This window comes from Myotis nattereri, assembly GCF_964212035.1.
Source record: "Myotis nattereri genome assembly, chromosome: Y".
Lineage (NCBI taxonomy): Eukaryota > Metazoa > Chordata > Mammalia > Chiroptera > Vespertilionidae > Myotis > Myotis nattereri.
In genome coordinates this window covers 38,584,328-38,605,991 of record NC_138094.1, presented here as the reverse complement: position 1 = coordinate 38,605,991, position 21,664 = coordinate 38,584,328, and the positions used below count along the sequence as shown (strand labels likewise).

General features: G+C 40.7%; 1 pseudogene across 1 annotated transcript in view; it reads left to right on the top strand.

The window, feature by feature from the left end:
* LOC308512491 (centriole and centriolar satellite protein OFD1-like) overlaps window positions 1-21,664 on the top strand; it is a 119,503-nt pseudogene that overhangs the window by 37,757 nt on the left and 60,082 nt on the right. Inside the window, exons 5-14 of the transcript in view lie at window positions 68-166; window positions 3,661-3,756; window positions 5,751-5,824; window positions 7,402-7,495; window positions 8,399-8,588; window positions 10,015-10,145; window positions 10,673-10,768; window positions 15,358-15,482; window positions 16,946-17,058; window positions 18,056-18,169. The product of the transcript in view is annotated as a centriole and centriolar satellite protein OFD1-like (transcript). The remainder of the gene's footprint in view (window positions 1-67; window positions 167-3,660; window positions 3,757-5,750; window positions 5,825-7,401; window positions 7,496-8,398; window positions 8,589-10,014; window positions 10,146-10,672; window positions 10,769-15,357; window positions 15,483-16,945; window positions 17,059-18,055; window positions 18,170-21,664) is intronic.

The window sequence follows — 21,664 nt, the reverse complement described above, 5'->3', positions numbered from 1 at the left end:
GTCCATTAGTTCAAATCTGTCTTATTTTCCTCAGCTTGCTTGCTACAATTAATGCTTTCCTCTACAGATGGAAACAAAAGAAAGTTATGCTCAAATACAGCTTCTACTGAAAGATATCGATTTCCTAAAAGGCAGAGAAGCAGAACTGAAGCAAAGAATTGAAGCTTTTGATTTGTAAGTAATGTTTTCATTTTGACTATTCAGAGTCTGTGAGTTTAAAACAAATACTACTAATTATTCTAATGCTAATTGCCAAGTAGAGTTCTTGGTTGTAAAGGTGCATTCGGCTAGTTTTAAAAGGCGTAAGTTGAGAGAAACAAAGACTAGGATTTTGCTTTTGAAATATTAGTTATTGGGATGAAAAGCAGTGAGACACCATCATCAGGCTACAGTAAAACCAGACCAGTACTTTGAAGAAGCTAACAACTGTTAACAAATTATGTTCAGTCACACACTTATGTTTAGTCATTGAGATCTAATGGTTCCATGTGCATGTAGTAACTCAATGCAGTGGCTCTGACTTGATTTGTACTGGGTGATGGATGTGTGTGTACTAAGTGCTCACCACTATTTCATTCTTCACATTGTACCTGCCATTAATGGCAAGCTCACCAGTCTAGTTTATGAAACAGGTTTCATTTCCATTAGGTTCTACTGTTAGTTGACTCTTACTTCCTTAGTGGATTTGCCCTGGTCTTCATTAATGTGGTTAGATCATTTATATAGGCTTTAATTCATTTTATTTTTCATCTCTGCTACATTACTCTGTTCTAAGCAGTACTGAAGTGGTAAATTGATCATGACAGAAAAGGAAAGTGACAAATAAGCCATCGATTTTCAACTGGTGTGCTGCAAGAATATATAAAACATGACATACCTGACTGTAGTCAAGGGCGTTAACCTCTTTTTCCTTAGATTTTCAAAAAAAAAAAAAAGACAACAGTCAACAAAAAATAGCGGTTCATTGTGAACGATTCAAAAATATACCTGTTGTGTTTTTTTTAAATGGGCGAATATATTTTTGGCATGCTGCAGAATTTTAGTAGTTTATGTGTGTCAGAGATAAATAAGGTTGAAAATCGCTGATATCTTACGTAATAAAAGCCTAATATGCAAATTATTCCCTCTACTGGAGTTCCACTGTGAGTTTGACCACTGGATCAGTCGATCAGTCACTATGACGTGCACTGACCACCAGGGGGCAGACGCTCGGACCAGTAGGTTAGCTTGCTGTGGGCACTGGTGGGCTGGACTGGAAAGTGAGATGTGAGGTGAGAGCTGTCAGGAAGTTCCTGGGGTTTGTCTTGAGCCCTGGGCAGAGGCAGGTGGGGGCGGGAGCCAGCAGGGACCGGGTGGCTGGGGAGGCTTCTATTCTGAGAGCCTGGACTATGCAGCCCTCCGCAGCCTGTGGCCTTCTCAGTGCTCAATTTATAATCTTCAGAGCTGCTTATATTTATTTAAGTTTCACTAACTACTCCAGGAGAGTGGGTAACACCATTATAGGGGGCAGGCCAGGCATAGCTGCCCAAAGCCAAGGTGCAGCCTCAGGCTCCTGGAACGCAGCTGAGAGGGGGGTGGGGCTGAGTCAAAGAAACTGAGTCCAAAACTTGAGGCGGAGGCAGCAAGAGGTGGAGGATGATAGCTGTGCAGGGGCCTAGAAAAGCTGTTGTGTGGGGACAGCCAAGGAACCCAGTGCCTCTCCCACGGGACAAGGTCTACATCCCTCCCTCCTCCTCCCGGTGACCTGTCACCCCAGCTCTTCTCCAAAGGTTGGACTTGGCCCACAGAGCTCTCCACCACTGCACACCCTGTACTGCCTTGTCTGCCCCACCCCACTCTGCACAGCCCGCTCCATTCCCACACAGCCTTTGGAGAGCTCTGCCCCCAGAGGAGAAAGTGGGAGGCTGCAGACAGGAGGTCACATGAGGAGGGGGCAGAGCAGGGCCCACCAAGTTAGATGGAGGGGAAGGAGGGAGAAACCCCACAGGACTGGGGGCAAAGACAGTCGGGGAAGGAGGGCCATGTGGAAGCTTTGCCCTTGGTTGAAGTAGAAATCCTGACCCCATTTTACAGACCGCAGCAGAGTGTGTGTGTGGGGAGGGTCAAAGCAAAAGAGGGTTTGAGGGGACTGGATGGAGAGCAGCAACGTTTGATTAATGGCCTACTTACTATTTTTATTGATTTCAGAGAGGAAGGCAGAGTGAGAGAGAGAGAGAGAAACATCAATGATGACAGAGAATCCATCGCCTCCTGCATGTGCTCCATACTGGGGATTAAGCCCGCAATCCAGGAATGTGTCTTTGACCGGAATCAAACCTAGGACCCTTTAGTTCGCAGGCTGCGGCTGTACCTACTCTACCAAACCATCTAGGGCGACCCATGGCCTATTTAAAAACCACTGCAGTAGGCTGAGCAGGGGTCTTACCATGATGGTGTTACCTGATAATGAGGGTGTCTGTCTTTATGTTGGAGTAATTGGAACTGCAACGAAGTAAAGACACAGCAATGGAGCCTACAAAGGGTTTCCACGCACACAATGCAATTTACTTCATGTGGCAGCTGAATTTGGTGAGCAGAGCCTTAGAAGAACATGCGGTCTCCAAGACCAGGGGCAGGGGAAAGTTCATGCTGAACATTCTGTGCTGTGAGTTACAACCTATATATATAAAGGCATGATATGCTAAGTGTCTGACCGAGTGGTCAACTGACTGGTCGCTACGACTTGCACTGACCACCCGGGGGCAGATGTTCCAACCAGTAAGTTGCTTGCTGCTGGGGTGGGGCCCATCAGGACCAGGCAAGACAGGACCAGACTTGCCCTGGAGCCCTCCTGTGATCCCACCCCAGCCCCAATTGGGACTGGGTGAGAAGATCAGGACTGTGTGAGACCACCGTGATCAGCCAGGTGGAGGGACCCCTGCCATTCATGAATTTGTGCACCAGGCATCTAGTAAGCTAATAAGTATAGTTTACTGCTCCTTTGCTTTACATGTTAGTCAGCAGAGGGTGCTAACACATAGAGCTTTTATCCTTTGCTTGGAATGGTCAGCATTCCCTAGCACTTACCTGGCTCGATCAAAGGGAAGACCATTCCATTCTTCAGTATTTGGAAGTTCTGATTGACCTATCTATCTTTTTCTATTGTTCAGCACTCTTCAGTATTCAATCACTAGATTATTAAATATCAGAAACAAATCTTTTGTCTTTCATACCTATGGGCTGATCAGTTAAACCTCACAGAAATAATCTTACTGAAGAAATAAGTACTAAAGCAAAAGTACACTAACTTAAGTTTGGTATGTAGCTTTTCTCTGAATTTATTATGGCCATTTATTACCTGCAATCATTTTTTAAGTGTTCATCATCTTCTATGAAAAGCACTTTGGTCTTGAAACTTGCACACTCCCTGCAGCCTGGTGCACCATGCTGCTCCATCTGCTACTTCAGATCCCACATAACTTGGTCAGTTCATAAAATAGATGGAGAACTCCAGCTCTTTCCAGTTACTTCCCAGCAGTGACAGTCACATAACAGTTTTAGCTTGTGGAGCTAAAATTATGTTATTTTTTTCTCCTAAAGTCTTTACTTCAGCAATTACAGTTTTATTTTTTTGCTTTTATATTTTTGCTAATATCAGAGGCTACAGAAGAAAATCATAAAAGTGTGGCTGATGCACTTAGGAGACAGGATCCTGAATATAAAGAGCATGGAGGAGACCTGTGACCAAAAGCTCAAGAATGAAATTCTAAAGAAATTGTTTGGTGTTCTTAAACAAGTAATAGATTTGGAATAAGTTGATGGAAACACAGCAATACTAGTGAAGTAGATAAGACTTAACATTTTATGGTGATAGTGTTTAAAAAAATACGTGTTTTTTATTGACAGTCAAGCCTTTCCCATGAATATTTAAGATAATTTTACAGAGTTACAGTATAGGGAATAGCATCCTCTGCTCTTTCTTACTCATAGCTTTTCTAACATGTATTGAGGGTCTGTGATTTGCTTTCATTTTATGGCACATTGTGAGTTGCTCAGCTCACATTGTAGATAAACTATAAAAGTGGTTGATCTAAGGCAGTTATTCTCAACCTTCTGACCTTTTAAATACGGTTTCTCATGTTGTGACCCAACCATAAAATTATGTTCGTTGCTACTGCATAACTGTAATGTTGCTACTGTTATGAATCGTAATGTAAATAGCTGTTATGCAGGATGGTCTTAGGCGACCCCTGTGAAAGGGTCGTTCAACCACCAAAGGGGTCGCGACCCACAGGTTGATCAACTTTTTAAAAATTCACTTTAAAAAAAAAAATAATTTTAGGGAGGAAAGGAGAGAGACAGATAAAAATCAGCATGAGAGAGAAATATTGATCTGTTGCCTCCTGTATGTGCCCTGATCAGGAATTGATCCCATGACCTTCCAATGCACTGGACAGTGCTTCAACCATCTGAATCAGGCTGACCAGGGCTGGAATTATAATCCCTTTTAGTTCTCTTTTCCTCTCCCGCCTCATACTTGCCACTACGATGGAGGGATCTATCAATTTATAAATTATTCTGCCTAGTGGTTTTAGTGCTTATCAGGTAACATGTGCCCTGTATTCCTTCAAGATTCTGCAAAGCCAGAATCAAAAGGAATAAATGGAAATTAACAATGGAGCAAAAAAATTATACAGGAAAAGGAAAATATGATAACTATGGTTACTATGACTTCCCTATAATCTGAGTTTTAATGTGTTGCAGTGATTAACTACTCAGTGCAGACATCAAGCCCATATGGTAACTTTTCTCTACAGTGCTCAGTGTAGTGTCTAGCACACAGGTGTTCATACAATATTCATTGAGTAAATGAATTTGTGGTGAAGAGATGACTCAACTAACTTTTGGTATGTCTTAATAAGTGGTCTCTTTTTACTGCCTTGCCTGTAATTTGTCATGAGATTACATTACATAGTACTTACATTACATAGTACTGAGCTTATTCTTTAAAAGAATTCTAATTAAAATATAGTACCTTTCCATGTATAGATTTTGAAATGATGACATACATATAGTATGTCAGCTTCTCGAGTATAATAGCAAATGCTGACATGTCTGTAGTTGTTAAACCCTTAGGACTAAATGAATGAGTAAATGTGTATGTTAATTTTCCCACTGCTTCGCAGATCATGTACTGTTTGATGTTGTCTGGTTTGGGTATCCTCTATGACTTGAGCAAGGGTGGGAATTCACAGGATACTCACCATCTCAACTGAAACGTCTGCTAGTGGCAGTTGGTGGAGATAAGTAAAACTTGAAAGTGTGCTTTTGGTATTGCTAACCCAGATATGAGGGTGGTCGAAGTTGGCCCCGAACCCTATGCCCAGCCCTTGAGGGCAAAAGTTCTTTGGGGTGGGGATGGGGTGCAAGGCAAGGCAGGTGGATGTGACTGACTTCTTGTTCTTGGGATTTAGAGTCAGTTGTACCAGTGTAAATTGAACTTAATTTACTTTTGTGTGCCAATCCAGACCACCATGGAATAATTGTTCTCAATAACCTCACAATAACGAGTTTTGGGGACCAAATTAAAGGATTGTAGCAGGTTTTATATTCAGAATTTGGATCTCTGGGCTTTGGTACTGATAGTCCTTGAAGTTATGCATGGCCATGTTCATGCCCTTAGGTGCCTGGGTGCCACAGAAACCCATACATTGATAGGAATCTGTTCAGGAAAGTGACAAGAAAATCATTTTGGTCATTCTAATTCTCAGGTATCAACTTGAGCTAAAGGATGACTACATCGATAGATCTAACAGACTGGGTGAAGAGGACAGGAAGAATAAAGGTGATTCTTGTGGAGAAGAAAGCTGCATTTGTAAATTTCTGGTATAGGTTATTAGCTTCCTAAATTGGGCCTGTTCTAAATTTATATGTGTGTGTGTAGCTTACATTTTACTTTTACTACAAAATTAATCATTATTTTGTTCTTTTAATTTTACGTATCAAAAATGACCTTAACCTGAGAGAGGTAGGGTATTCAGGAGGTTTTTCTTCCCCCATCTACTTTCCTCCCTCCCCTTTGACCACCACTTGCTTGTTATCAATATATGGGCCTGTCTGTTTTGTTTTGTTTATTTTTATTTCTTAAGATTCCACATGTAAGTTAAATCATAAGGTATTTGTTTTTCTCTGTAACTTATTTCATCATAATATCCTTTAGATTCATCCATGTTGTCACAGGTGGCAAGATTTTATTCATTTCAGTGGCTGAGTAATATTTCACATCTTCTGTATCCACACATTCATTTATTGATGGTAGTCTAGGTTGCTTCCAAATCTTGTCTGTTACTAGTAATGCTGCAGTGAACATGTGGGTGCACATGTATGTCTTTTCAAATTGGCATGTTGTTGTTTTTTACATATACTGAGAAGTAGAATTATTAGAACATATGGCTGCTCTTATTATTATTTTTTTTTGGGGGGTGGGGGTGGGGAGAGTGACTTCACACTGTTTTTCCATAGTGGCTGCACCAATCTGCATTCCCACCAACAGTGTATGAGGGTTCTCTTTTTTCCACATCTTGGCCAGCACTTGTTATTTATCCATTTATTGATGATAGCTGTTCTAACAGGTGGGAGGTGATATCTCATTGTGGTTTTAAGCATGAGAGACTTCATTTTTTACTTATGGAAAATTTTAACTTCTCCATTCCCTGTGACCTGTTTCCTTATTTCTTTTACTTGTAACATATGTTTATGCCTCATGATATTTTTACCTGACATATAACTTCCTAAACTGTTTTATAACTAACCCAGGAGTAGGAAAGTTGAATAATTTTTCAATCTCTTGATATTTTATGTCTCAGTATATTTGTAGAAACTTGTCTATGAAAAGAAGTGAACTTAAGTAGAAATTTCAAAGGAACCAGAGCTGGGTACTTGATAAGGACCCATAAGGTCACCCAGTGTGTGGCTGCTCCTCTGTGACTATCTTGTGAAAACTAGACTAATACTTCTTAGGAATTAGTACCATCATGTAGTCAGCTAATTTTTTTTTAATGATATATCTGCATAGACTCATATTGAATGAAGTGGAAATGATGAAATAGACATTAAAATCATAAGACAAATCTTTGTATTTAAGGAAATTCAGATCTTTGTGTATGAGGGCTCTGAGCAGCTGGTGCAACTGGTTGGTATGTGTAGTGGAAGAAAGTTCACAATATATGTGACCATTAAGACTTCCCATCACCTGTTGGGTAATAGGACTTATTTCTTACTTTCCCTACTGATTTTTGACTATGACACCTGCTATTTTAGATAATGAAATAATCGTCATTAGGTCTGACATTGTACATAAATTCTTAAATGAGTTTTTATTCACTAGAAAAACATCTTTAATTGGTTGGCTTTCTCTTTCAGAAAAACCTATTCTTTTGCAAGAGCAGTCCATGGCTACCAATTCAAACAGGAAGAAGAATGCAATCATTCTGCAACTCGTGTGAAAGAACTTGAGGTAATTGCTAAGCCTATTGTTTTTTGAAGTCGATAAAACTTCAAGGCAGTAGATGAAATTTTAGTTTCAGCCATACATTATTTAGCTTGATGTGTTTAGACTGTTTATTTTATGACTAAGAAGGCCCAACTTAAGTTAATTTAGTAGTTCTTCCTTTTAGTCCTTCCTGCTTGTTGCCTCGAACAAGTTCCTTAAACATTGGGGTGGTTGAGGTTCCGTGGTGAGCTGACCTATGTGCCTAGCCCATAGCAGGTGGCCAGTGCTTTTAGTTTCTGCCTTAGCCTCTCCTTCCTTCCCATCAGCAGAAGGTGAACATTCCTGTCATTACATTGGGATCTTACAGGATAAAACAGAATGAGATGTGTTTTTCACATGCCATTTATTTTCTTGCTGTTCATCACGTGTGCTCTCTGAAGGACAGAGCTGGAACTTGATGTACCTGGATATATCCTGCACATAAAATGTATTTTTGCAGCTGTAATGATCTATTTATTTGAGAACATTGTAGACTTTTGTATGTAAACATGAAATGTATAAAAAAAGGAAAGCACCACAGCATGTTTGTGATAGCTCAGCTTTTCATTTTTATAAACATTGCTGCAGTCTGTGATTGCTATTGGGACCTTAGTTGTATCTGGAAAATGGGCAACAAACTTAATCTGAAGCACTTGCTTTGTAGGCCAGGGTTCTTCTGCATAAGTATAAGGTTGGATGAACTTCCCCCGCCCCTTCTAGGGCAAAGATGAGCTTCCATGTTGGAATCAGGTTCTTCTTACTGCAGAGAATGAGTCCTCTGTCCAGTGACCTTACTTACTTTGACACCCAGTTTATAGCAGCCTGCCAGTTTTTGCATAAGAAGTACTGCAGTAACTGTTCAAATGCAAGTTTTTTTTTCAATTCCAGCTTGAACTCGAATCTCTCAAGGCCCAGTTCTTGGCAATAACCAAGCAAAACCACCTGCTGAATGAAGAGATGAAAGAGATGAGTGGCTATTTGCTTCTAAAAGAAGAGAAATTAGAGCTTCAGGCTCAAAATAAATTACTTAAACAACAACTGGAAGAGAGCAGAAATGAAAACTTGCATCTTTTTAACTGTATGTCTTTTTCCTGATTTGCATGTCTTTGTAATTCATATTAGCTTAATATTATGACACTATGCTTTGTATCTGTAAGGAAGGCTTCAATCAGGAAAATTTTTATAAAATTAAGATTCTCAATTTGAAGTTACTTCCTTTTTTGCTTGCTATTACTATAGTATATTATTAGTGTCACTAAGAAGTATCTTTAAACTACAAATCTGCCTTCTGGGTTGTACAAATCTCCCCTCACTTTCTGCTGCTCAGATTTGGCCATTGAGAAGGAGGAATGAGAGTGAGGTTGAGGTTATTATTCCCTCTCCACCATTGCATCCTCACCCCCACTGTATATATTGGCTGTGGGCTGGCCCTGTGCCTCTCAGCAAGGCAAGATCCAGTGCTTACAGGATGACCTCTCACCATTGCTCTGTGCCTGTGCCAGATCTTTCTCTCCCAATTCTGGGAATTCTTCCCTCCCTGATGGTTTAGGCCAAGTGTGGAGACTGTCCTGCCCACAGGCTATAGAAGACCCATAAAATCTTTTGATCTGGCCCTGCCAAGGCATTAGGGGTGAGTTAATTAAATGTTTGACCAAATATAGGAGGCTAATTAAGTTGATAATTTTGTATGACCTGCAAATGATGTTATAAATATCCATGTCAAAACCGGTTTGGCTCAGTGGATGGAGCGTCGGCCTGCAGACTGAAGGGTCCCAGGTTCGATTCCGGTCAAGGGCATGTGCCTGGGTTGCGGGCACATCCCCAATGGGGGATGTGCAGGAGGCAGCTGATCGATGTTTCTCTCTCATCGATGTTTCTGGCTCTCTATCTCTCTCCCTTCCCCTCTGTAAAAAATCAATAAAATATATTTAAAAATAAATAACTAACTAAAAATAAATATCCCAATGGCCCTTGGCAGAAGAAAGTTTCCCCACTCCTACTTTGGGCCCACGGAGTTAACAGCATGGCCCCATTACTAGCCCAGAGAACTATACCACCCTTAGTGGCTAACCTACATGAATCACCCTTTAGTGGTTCTTCAGTGACTGAAATGGTGGAACTCCATCTGATGTCTGCTTGAACCCTGAGTGTTGCTGACTGGTGCACAGATCAGATTAGACCTAGGGGTACTTAACAGGTTTTGATGGAGAACTCCTTTTATGCCTCCTGTGTGTGATAGAGGAAAGAGGTGGGCTTTCAGGTTAGTTAAAGGATTTGAAAGAATTTCTTTCATTTGCATTAGAAAAGAGTAGTGAAGTTTGCCTCTGCATGCATTCAACTCTTCTGAAATTTGTGCTCTTAGTCCATTCCATAGAATTAATATGGTATTAACTACATGTGTACAAAGAAAAGAAAGAACAATTTAAAATATCTTTAGCTGCTTTTGCTAAGTGAAATGGGAAAACTTACTGTTGATAATCACTAGGCTTTTTTTACCTTCTTAGTTATAGCTCAACCACCTCCTGAACTGGTAAATTTGCAGAAACAGTTGAAGGAAGCAGGAGCTGCTTTCGTGTTAGGGCATAAGAAGTTTGAAACTCACAAGGAGGCTCTGCAGAGACAGCTGCAAAGTGAAGTGAGTACTGATCTTTATTTGGTCGGGTGTTAGTCTGATCCACTGTGTACACATGTAAGCTTGGTGTGTGTCACACCAGTGTAAATCAGATTGGTTTTAACATCAAAAATTATCCCCCCACTATTCTAAGGTAACCTTCTCACCTGAGAAATTCTTGGGTGATGATATAACTATATTTATAACAGTAATAAAATCCCAAGGAAAGCGCACTCATAAACAAAAATTGTCCCAGTCTCGGTTGTGCCCTCTAGTAATGTCTCTTGATTCTTGCCCTGTGACTTAGAATTGTTGACACTCTGGTGTCTGCCTCATACCTTATAGAACTATTCTTAGAGATGAGTGCAAATGGAGGTGGCAAACTTGTTTGTGTGCTCTATTGTTTTCTAGGGACCTGTGGACCACAGGCATGAAGCTGCTCAGAATGGGCAAAATGGAAAAGAGAATAAGCCCTATAAAAGACTTGTTCCTTTTGAAGTGAACTGGGATTTCTTTTACATTGATTTCTTCCCTTCTTTAAATCTTTTCAGGTTGAGCATTCTGCAAAGCTGAAGGCCCAGATATTAAATTATGATGCTTCTGTAAGGAGGTTAACTATGCAGGTGGCTGATTTAAAATTGCAACTGAAGCAGATTGAGACAGGTTAGAGAGATTTTTAACTTACAAATGTGTATGTGTAAAACTTCCAGTATATATGGAAATGTAATGATCATTACTGAAGTTTCAGTAATTCTCATAGTAGGGGAAAAGCCATAGAAATATGTCATCTTAGAAGTAAAAACTCTGTCCATTTCAGGAATACCAACCAGTCAGTCATCAGCTAACGTGACTTGCTTTTATAGGTTCCTTTGGCTTGGAAGAGCCTTGTACCCCAAATAAGAAAGGTGTAATGGCACAGAGGTTCCCAAATTCATGGACCTTGGTTTTTCTTTTATATTTGTTACCTTGATAATAAGATCAATCTGACCCTTCAGGGTTTTTACGTGTTCCTTGAGAGATGAGTAAAATATGTGAGAAGCAGGGTGACTTATGTCACTCTAGAGGCCTGGTGCATGAATTTGTGCATGGGTGGGGTCCCTCAGTGTGGCCTGTGGGGATTGTGCTGAAACTGGCAGTCCAGCGCCACCTGCTGCTACTGCCTACCACTCTCGCTCATCCTGATCCTGCTGCACCTGCCGCAGGCTCACGCCCAGTCAGTCCTGATCAGGAGAAGCTGGTCTGCTGCAGTGGCGCTTGCCTGCATCTGGCGCCTGTCCCAAAGGGTATGGGATGGAGGGGCGGTAGGGGGAGAACGCAATCTGCCCTTTGGGCAGGTGGTGGGATGCCCTTGCCTGCCCAGGATCCAGATCTGTCCCTGACGTTCCCAGGGATTGTCAAGATTTCTTCCTTGCAGAGTGTCTAGGGAGGGGAAGCAGCTGCGGTGCCTGAGGCCAACTTTCAGGAGGCTAGTGGCCCTGTGCTAGTGGTACTGGTCTGTTGGTGCCTGGCCTGTTCTCTAGAGATTGGACCTGCAGGACTACTGAGGGAGTGAGTGGCTACTGCTGCTGGCTGGTGGGCCTCCAGGAACAGGTCAGTCAGCAGAGCGGCACTCCCCCTGTGGGAGCGCACTCACCACCAGGGGGCAGCTCCTGCGTTGAGTGTCTGCCCCCTGGTATCAGTACATGTCAGAGTGACTGGTGGACCTGTCATTCAGTTGCTTTAGATAGAGGTTAGTATATATCACATTGATTATATACAGTGTTTATGTTTTTGCACCTCAATTTTGAAGTTACTGATTAACCTTGGTTGGACACATTTAACTTCTTTGTGATAACCATTATAATAACCTGGTTATTAACAGGGAAGGAGTAAAAGGAAGATTAGGTAATAGAGACATGCCATTTATACAGCTTTGCCAGGGAATTGCAGTTAATAGTCTCCAAGTTTATTACCTAAAGATCACTGTGGGAAGGCACTAGACAATGGACCCATGCCCAGTGAGGTCTGCATGACGTGGGATGTTGCTTATCTGTTAGTCAGTCACACCAGGGAATAAGTCAGTAGCCAGAAATAGGCATGCCACCGCAAGTACAGGAATATTTAATTTTTAAGCTCCTGAACAAAGAAGCCCCTCTCTCTCGCTGCTCACCTCAGATTCCCAGCTTATGGTCTTCTTACCTCCCTCTACTCACCCTGTGACCCACAGCCATGTAGACTTCACACAGTGTACTGATGTACTAAATGTAGCCTGACACTAAATCATGCCCTGCTCCACCATGGAATGGACACTCTGGATACTGGCCCTACTCTTTGATTCTGCTGGAGCCCCGTCTGCACTCTTTTCAGGACTAGGCTAAGGGACATTGAACCCTGCAGACCAGAAAATATAATTACACACCAATAAAATACATTCATTCTCCCATGGGAGTCTTAGAAAAGTCTTTTTCTAAAGATACTGCAAGAGCCACCCACTACCACTAAAGTCGGAAAAATTTGACCCAGTGATTTCTCCAGCTACAGTTGGACCTCAGTTTCCTCATTTGCAATGGGGATATGAATATCTACTTTGCCATGGTGAAGAAGGCAAAATGAGATGGCTCTCAGTTGAGTGCCTGCAACACATCAGATACTCAGAAGGATTACTGCTATCATGTTACTGCACATGCATTGCCCTGGAGGCATTGCTGGAGAGTAGCGGCCACAAGACTGGCTATGCATGTTCAGGTTTTGCTTAGGGAGTCCCAGCATCTGTACACCTCCCTACCTGTATGACCTAGCCTTAGCTCCCCAGGTGTAATGTGGGAGGAGCAGAGTTGTTAGTCTTGTTGTGGCTGCAGGTCCTCATACCCTTATCTGAAAACTAGAGGCCTGATGCATGAAATTTGTGCACTCACCTTCGGTGGCTCGCCTCAGACCTCGCAGCTGTGGCTTTGTCTGGAAGGTTGTCCAGAAGGATGTCTGGAAGGTCATTCGGCTGTCCGGTCTAATTAGCACATTATGCTTTTATTATCGACTAGAGGCCTGGTGCACAAAATTCCTGCAGTCAGGCGGAAGGGGCCCCCCAGCCTGGCCTGTGCCCTCTCAGTTCTGGAGCCCCACGATAGATCGCCCCAAAGATGTAGGCTCCTGGATGAATTGCCCCAAAGAGGTAGGCTGGAGTAGGGTCCCTGCCTGCAGGCATGTAAAGCCTCGGGACCCCCAGTGCTAGAAGCTAAGACCAGCAGGTCATAATAAATGCGAGAAGTTCACCAGAAGGCTGATGGGCTTCTATATTCAGCAGGGCTGAAAATCTGCAAATTATTACCTGCTGCTAGAGGAAAGGCCAAAAGCAGTTCCTCTAACCTGATAATTTTTTCCTGTTTATCAAACCTGACCTTTGATATGTGTGTTTATTTTGCTAAAGGGCAAAATGTGTAAATAAAAAGCCATGGGTCCAGAAATTCGGCAAGCCACTCCACTAGAGAGCTGGTTTCCGCCTGGCTTTCCCCCATGCCTTCCAAATTTATACTTCTTGTCCAGTGTATCCATTTATGTGTCAGCCCCTTCTCCAAATTCCTGAACCCTTGATGCAAAAAGACTGCGGCACCCCAGGCCACGCCATGTGGAGCTAGCTGCCAGGCCCCGCCTCCGTGCACACAGCATCGAGTCTGCGCCCACCTGTGCACGCAGCCTCCTGATGATGGATGTGATGGGCATGAGGGCATTGCGGCGTGAGGGCTTAACAACCACATAAACTTATATTAGCATAGATAGATTGGGCCCTATAGTGGTTTTGCCACAGCCCTGGGAGTTCTGGGGCAGCATCCTTTAGTGAACCATGTTTGCAGTCAAATATGTGACTATCCATGCTGGGTAGAATAAATAAAGGTAATGAATGGATTTGCATCAGTTCAGGTAAAGTTTATCAACAGTGAATTCAGGTCTGCTTAGGCTTTGTTACCAAATTTATGAATATGATTGTGGATCGTGGGTTGTGAAATAATATCATGCATTAAGAAGGAAGGCCTAGCTCTGGCTAATTTTGTTCAGTGGTTAGAGCGATGGCTTGCAGACCAAAAGATGGTGGGTTCCATTTCTGTCAACCACATATACCTCAGTTGTGGGTTTTCTCACCATCTTTGGTTGGGGGTGCATGTGGGAGGCCAAGTTGAGGTGTCTCTCACATCAGTGTTTCTCTTCTCTCTCCCTATTCCTCTACTCTTCCCTTTCACTCTTCAATGGAAAATACATCTTTAAATGAGGACTAAAAAAAGGCCTAAAAACAAGGTCTGTGAAGTTATAACTGGTACATAAAGCTCTCAAAAAAATGCTAATAAATAAGAATTGGCTTCAGAAATTGTTTAGTGTGCATATTTGTTCTTATTAATACCTCTCTCTTCATTTAAAAAAAAATATCAAGCATATTTGAATTTTTTTTCCTGCTCATTGGTCACATTATTTTCATTTAGCCCCCAGCCAAAGCCATCTCTGTTTCATCATTCTGCCAGCAGATTTATGGTGTCTCCTACTGGTGAAACAAGCAGGGATTTCTTGAAAAAAATCATCTCAAACAGGAAAAGCTGATGGGAGAGACAGTTACACCAAGGATCATAAATCATCCAAATACAAGCACAGTTGTTTGCTCCCACATTTCTGATCTTTAGTTTGTAATCACACCAAGGCAAGAATGAAAGAGCTAGAGCAAGAGATTGATTGCTTAGAAAAAGCTTTCTTCGGTATTCTGTTGCTAGAAGCCCACTAGCATCTAAGAGTCTGCCTCCACTCATGTAGGTAAGCTTCTGCAGAAAGGGTTTCAGGACTTTCATGGTCCTTTTATCTGAGTACGAGTGAGTGAGCTGTAGAGAGCAAGAAGGAGGAGAAGTCTATGCTTGCTGTACCTGGGAAATCTTTAGCCTGAGTAGCTTCATCCTCACTGCACCTATGGTTGCCTGCTTACCAGAGACTTCTCCCCTGTGACATAACATTGTGGGAGGCAACGGGTTAGAGCAAGTTCAGCATTTTGCTTGACATGCAGACGTGTTCAGAGAATGGTAATCAATGGCTTTTCCCTTACTGCTGATTAGTTTTATTATTAATGCTGAATCCTTAATAATGTGGGTCAGTTATACATCATACTCAACTATTTGCAAGGATAATAGAATTTCTTTTCAAATTAAACTCCTTGGGAACCATGTTGCTGTTTTCACTGTGTAATTTGTAATACTCTTGTCCTGATACCTTTTGCCCTTTAGGTCTGGACCAATCCCAGTCCTTTGCTTTTCCCAGTCCTTGTCCTGAAAGAATGCTCCCGCCTTCAGCAACTGAATCTAGGCACAGCCTTTCCATCCATTCACTCTCAAGCCTTCTGGAGCAGAAAGCCAAGTAAGTTCCACATTCTGATTGGCCCAGCCAAGTCTGGTTAGCTGAATGGCCCTGACTTTGCGTTGTTTTAAAGTGACGCTCAAGACCATGTGGAGTGTAGAATCAGATTGTAAGATGATGTGTAATCTTCAAGAATCATCTGAATTATTTGGGGAAAATTCCTTTTAGCAAATAATTAATTTTTCCTTGTTTGCTAAACCTGATGTGTACACAGTGCACTATGGTAGCAGTAAGCATTTTCATAGTTCTATGAATAGACTTGGTTTATAGAAATAAAAAAGCAACATACAAAATCTACAGAAGCAAATTCAGTTTATTTTTAAACTTGAAGTAGTTTCACACATTTTAATTTTAAAGTCCTTCCAAAAAAATAAGTCAGTTAAAAAATATTTGGGCATTTAGTCCAAACAAAAGTCTAATTTGTCTATTGAGATAAATACTGAATTGGTAGTGGGTTGTAGGGTCTGATTGCTGAAGTAGAATGGCGTATGTAGAAGTTGGGTGGCGGGTCACCCAGGCTGGGATTGAGGCGCATAGGAGACTCCTGTCTGTGCTTGATCCATATGGACGGCACTCTGACTCCTTAGTTCTGGGCTCCAGGCTGGACATCTGTCTGCATATTTTGATTCACTCCCAGTGTACAGAGTTGAAAACTGCCACATGTGTCCATCGTGGTCCTAATGCGTGTAATGTGCATTTATTTATATTGCTTTCTCATGATAAAGCCAAGAGGAGAAACAGCACACCCATGTGGGAGTTAGGGCACTTGGATGCACATGGGGCTTGTAGTTTTGCATCTTCAGCTGACTCATACTGATGCTGTGCAGAATTTGTTCTTTTCAAAAACGTTTTGTGGTTCTTGAAAATACAAAAGCATTGAGAGTGCCACATTATTTCTTGTCAGCAATATAATACCTGCCTCACAGTGTAAGGTGGTTCTGCAGAGTGCCCAAGCTAATGTCTTGATTACTTGGAATGATGCCAGTTGCATGGAGCGTGCCCAGTGCAGGACAGCTTTCATTTTCACAGAGCACAGTTCATTCTCTAGAGCAGCGGTTCTCAACCTGTGGGTCGAGACCCCTTGGGGGTCAAATGACCCTTTCACAGGGGTCGCCTAAGACCATCGGCAAACATATATATAATTACATATTGTTTTTGTGATTAATCACTATGCTTTAATTATGTTCAATTTGTAACAATGAAAATACATCCTGCATATCAGATATTTACATGACGATTCTCAACAGTAGCAAAATTACAGTTATGAAGTAGCAACGAAAATAATTTTATGGTTGGGGGTCACCACAACATGAGGAACTGTATTAAAGGGTCGCGGCATTAGGAAGGTTGAGAACCACCGCCCTAGAGCCTTTTCCAGAGTCACAAAGGCTTTTCATAGCCCTGTGCTCTTGGTTTTACCTTATTACAACTTCACACTCATGAATTTTATTCTTTCAACCCAGTCTTTATCAAAGACAAACTGAAGTTCAAGACAGACATAAATTTTCAAATGTGGATGAACTATCTTTTGAGGATAATGAGGAATTTGGATCATCTTTTGAACGTAAGTTTAAATGTAAGTACCAGTTTTTAACAGTTGAAAATGTAGAAAGCTAAGTCTTGGTGAAATATATCCATTGTTAAATCAAAGGCCTTTATAAATTACAACATTTGTATTTTGTGATAAAAACATGGATACAGATGTATTACCTTTTTTATATCACAGATTTTGATGGGTCTATTTGAGTGTTACTTTTTTTTAATTTTCAAGATAACCAATAATTTCAAAGTTGGAGCTAAGCTCACAAGTGAACCCTTAACTTAATTTACCAAGTTTGGGATTGCCTCAGATTAAAATACCTGATTTTTAATTTTTTTTTCTTTTGATGGAATATGAAGATGCTAAGTTATTTAAGTTATACAGATTCTGATGACTGCATCAGATGTAGAAACCTCATTCTTAGTGAATGAATGGAGGTGGAAGTATATTAGCTTCCTTATCTGAAAACTGGAGGCCTGGCTCTGGCTCTGCCTTAGATTGTTCTCTGGGAGCATACTGCTTAAGTATAAAATTAGGATATAGAAGTCAGTCAGCTCTAAGGTTCTCTCTAGCCTAGGAAATCTTTATATTTGTATATAATATGTAGTTTTGCATTGTGAGCTTCATTGTCAAATCTGAAAGTACTCTTCTTTGAACAGTTAAATGAAAGAGCTTAGTAAAATTGGTAAATTCTTTGCAACTAACTTTTTAACAATTTTGTTAAGGCTTTACTATCTAAATGGAGTTCATATAATTATCAGCAAGTCAGGTGAATTCTGTCACTTTCCTGTTGGGTTATAAATCTAGTTTTGGAAACAAATCTAATTCTTTTAAGTGTAATAACACTTTGAGAAGCAAATAGATTGTCAAGTGGTATGCTGAAAGTCTTAGGATTAATTCTGTAGGAAAAGATCTGGCTTGGTTGCTTTGGCTGAGACTTGAGCGCAGCCAAAGTTACCCCCATACTGCCCTGCCTTCTTTTGCTGTTGTTAAGGACTCCTGGGACACTCATTTGTACCTATTATAGATGCAGCAGACATGCCGATACAGTTTGAAGTGAATGGCCTCCATCCTGCTGGTGACATGCCTCTCTTGGGAACTGCCTTGGGTGCTCCTCCTGCCAGACCTATCTCCTCTCATTACCCAAGTAAGTTTTCCTTGGTTGTAACTACAGATAGTATGATAGCTACTAAATGCCAGCCTGTTCCTAGTGAGTTATTTCATTTATTGAGGGAGGACCTTTATAAGCATAAATTATTCAAAGTCTTAGAGTTGAGTATTGCCATTGTTAATACATTTCTGAAATAAATTTGAACATGTAAAGAGGAGAAAATTAAAGGAGTTGCTTCTCATTAATCTTCCCCAACAGTGGCTTTTTAAAAAAAAATCTTTATTGTTGAAACTATTACAGAAGTCCCCTTCTTTCCCCCATTGACCTCTTCCAGCCTGCTCCTGGCACACGCCCGCCCCCCCCCCCCCCACACACACACAGGCCCTCACCATCCCATTATTTGTGTTCACTCATTATGCATATATGCATACAAGTTCAATGATTGAGCTCTTCCTACCCACCTCCCCTCCCCTGACTTCCCTCTGAGGTTTCACAGTCTGTTCCATGCTTTTATGTCTCTGGGTCTATTTTTGTTCATCAGTTTATTTTGTTCATTAGATTCTACACATGAGGGAGATCATGTGATACTTATCTTTCTTTGACTGGCTTACTTCACTTAGCATAATGTTCTCCAGGTCCATCCATGCTGTTGCAAATGGTAAGGGTTCTTTCTTTTTTACTGCCACACAGTATTCCATTGTGTAAGTGTACTATAGTTTTTTTTATCTACTCATCTGCTGATGAGCACTTAAGGCTCATTCCAAATCTCAGCTACTGTAAATTGTGCTGCTATGAACATAGGGGTGCATTTATTCTTTCTAATGAGTGCATTGGGTTTCTTAGAATATATTTCTAGAAGTGGGATCACTGGGTCAAATGGGAGTTCCATTTTGAATTTTTTGAGGAAACTATACTGTTTTCCACAGTAGCTACACCAGTCTGCATTCCCACCAGCAGTGTACTTTTCTCCACATCCTCGCCAACAGCTGTCATTTGATTTCTTGATGATAGCCACTCTGACAGGTGTGAGCTGGTACCTTATTGTTGTTTTGATTTGCATTTCCCAGATGATTAGTTACTCTGAGAATTTTTTCATATGTCTCTTGGCTTTCTGTATGTCCTCTTTGGAGAAGTGTCTATTTATGTCCTTTGCCCATTTTTTAATTGGACTGTTTACCTTGTTTTTGTTAAATTGTATGAGTTCTCTATATATTTTGGAAACTGACTCCTTATTGGATGTATCATTGGCAAATATGTTCTCCCATGCAGTAGACTCTCTTGTTATTTTCTTTTTAAAAAAATACTTTTATTGATTTTTTACAGAGAGGAAGGGAGAGGGATAGAGAGTTAGAAACATCGATGAGAGAGAAACACCAATCAGCTGCCTCCTGCACACCCCCCACTGGGGATGTGCCTGTAACCAAGGTACATGCCCTTGACCAGAATCGAACCTAGGACCCTTCAGTCCACATGTCAACGCTCTATCCACTGAGCCAAACCAGTCAGGGCTCTTGTTATTTTCTTGATGGTTTCTTTTGCTGTGCAGCTGCTTTTTATTTTGATGTAGCCCCATTTGTCTATTTCCTTCTTAGTTTCCTTTGCCCTAGGCATTGTATCCATAAACATGTTGCTGTGTAAGATGGCTGAGATTTTGGTGCCCGTGATTTCTTCTAGGATTTTTATGGTTTCCCAACTTAAATTTAAGTCTTTTATCCATTTTGAGTTTATTTTGTGTATGGTATAAGTTGGTCTTATTTCATGTTTTTGCATATATCTGTCTAATTACCCCAACACCATTTCTTGAAGAGACTGCCTCTGCTCCATTGTATGCTCTTGCCTCCTTTGTCAAATACTAGTTTAGTATAGTGGTGTGGGTCAATTTCTGGGTTCTTAGTTCTGTTCCATTGCTCTGTATGCGATACTTGTACCAGTACCAGGCTATTTTGATTACAGTGGCTTTCTAGTATAACTTGATATCTAGTATTGTTATTCCTCCAACTTTTCTCTTTCTCAAGCTTGCTGCAGCTTTTGAGGTCTTTATTGGTATAATTTTTAGAGTATTTTTCTAAGTCTGTGAAATATGCCATTGGTATTTTAATAGGTATGCATTGAACCTAAAGATTGCTTTGGGTAGTATGGACATTTTGATGGTATTTATTTCTGCCAATCTATGAACATGGTATATTCTTCCTCTAGTTTATATCTTCTTCTACCTCTTTTTTCAATGTGCTATGGTTTTCTGAGTATAGGTATTTTACCACTTTGGTTAAGTTTATTCATAAGTCTCAATTTTTTGTTGTTGTTGCAGTGCTAATTGGGATTGTTCTTTTATTTCTCTTTCTGAGCGTTCAATATTGGTATATAAAAATGCCATAGTTTACTGGGTGTTAATTTTATATCCTGTTATGTTGCATCCCTGTCTTCCTATTCTTAGGGAAAATGGTTTTAGTTTTTAGCCATTGAGTATGATATTGGCTGTAGGTTTGTAATATATGGCTTTTTAATATGTTGAGATATGATCTATTTCTACTTTACTGAAAGTTTTTATCAAAAAAGGGTGTTGGATTTTGTCATGCTTTTTCTGCATTGATTGAAATGATCATGTGATTTTTGAGTGTTGCAGTCTGTTAATGTGATATATCACATTTATTGATTTGTGGATATTGTACCAGCCTTGCATTCCTAGAATAAATGCCATTTGGTCATGATGTATGGTCTTTTTAATGTATTGCTGGATCTCATTTGCTAAAATTATGTTGAAGATTTTAGGGTCTGTATTCATCGGGGATAATTCTCTTTCTTTGTAGTGGCTTTATCTGCATTTGGGATTAGGGTAATGCTGTCCTCATAGAAAGTGTTCCTTTCCCTTGGATATTTGGAATAGTTGAGGAGATTAGGTATTAGTTTTTCTTTGAATGTTTGATAAAACTTCCCTATGAAGCCATCTGGACCAGGACTTCTGTTTGCTGGAAGTTATCTAATTACTGCTTCAATTCCATCAGTACTTACTGGCTTATTCAGGTTTTCTGATTTTTCCTGATTGAGTTTTGGAAGATTGTATTTTTCTTATTTGTCCATAGTCTGACAAAGCAGTTACCTTTTTGCTTAAGACAGTTCTTCAGAAACCATTCCATTTTGGGAAATCATAGTATAAAATTGAAATGGCGGTTAATACCCATATACATCTTCAATGTGATTGTAGTATGTTAATAATTCTTTGTTTCCTTCATGTCTTTAAAAAAAAAAAAATAAGGACAGAAGAACCTTTATATTTCAGTTTTCAGAAGAGCTGATGACATTGGAGGAAAACTCGTCATCAAACTTGTCTGGCCCACTTTCTCTTTCTTCTTACTGTCTCTAATTTACACACTTCCCTCCCCTGTGTGGAATCAGGGAGGAAAGCTCTAGGGGGAGATTAGAGCTTTGTCTCATACTCCAGCCAGATCTTTTTCTCCTTAAAATAAAGAGTTTAAGCCTCAAGCTTGAAAGGAGATTTCTTAAGTAAAACCACCTCTTGTTTTTCCAGTGTTT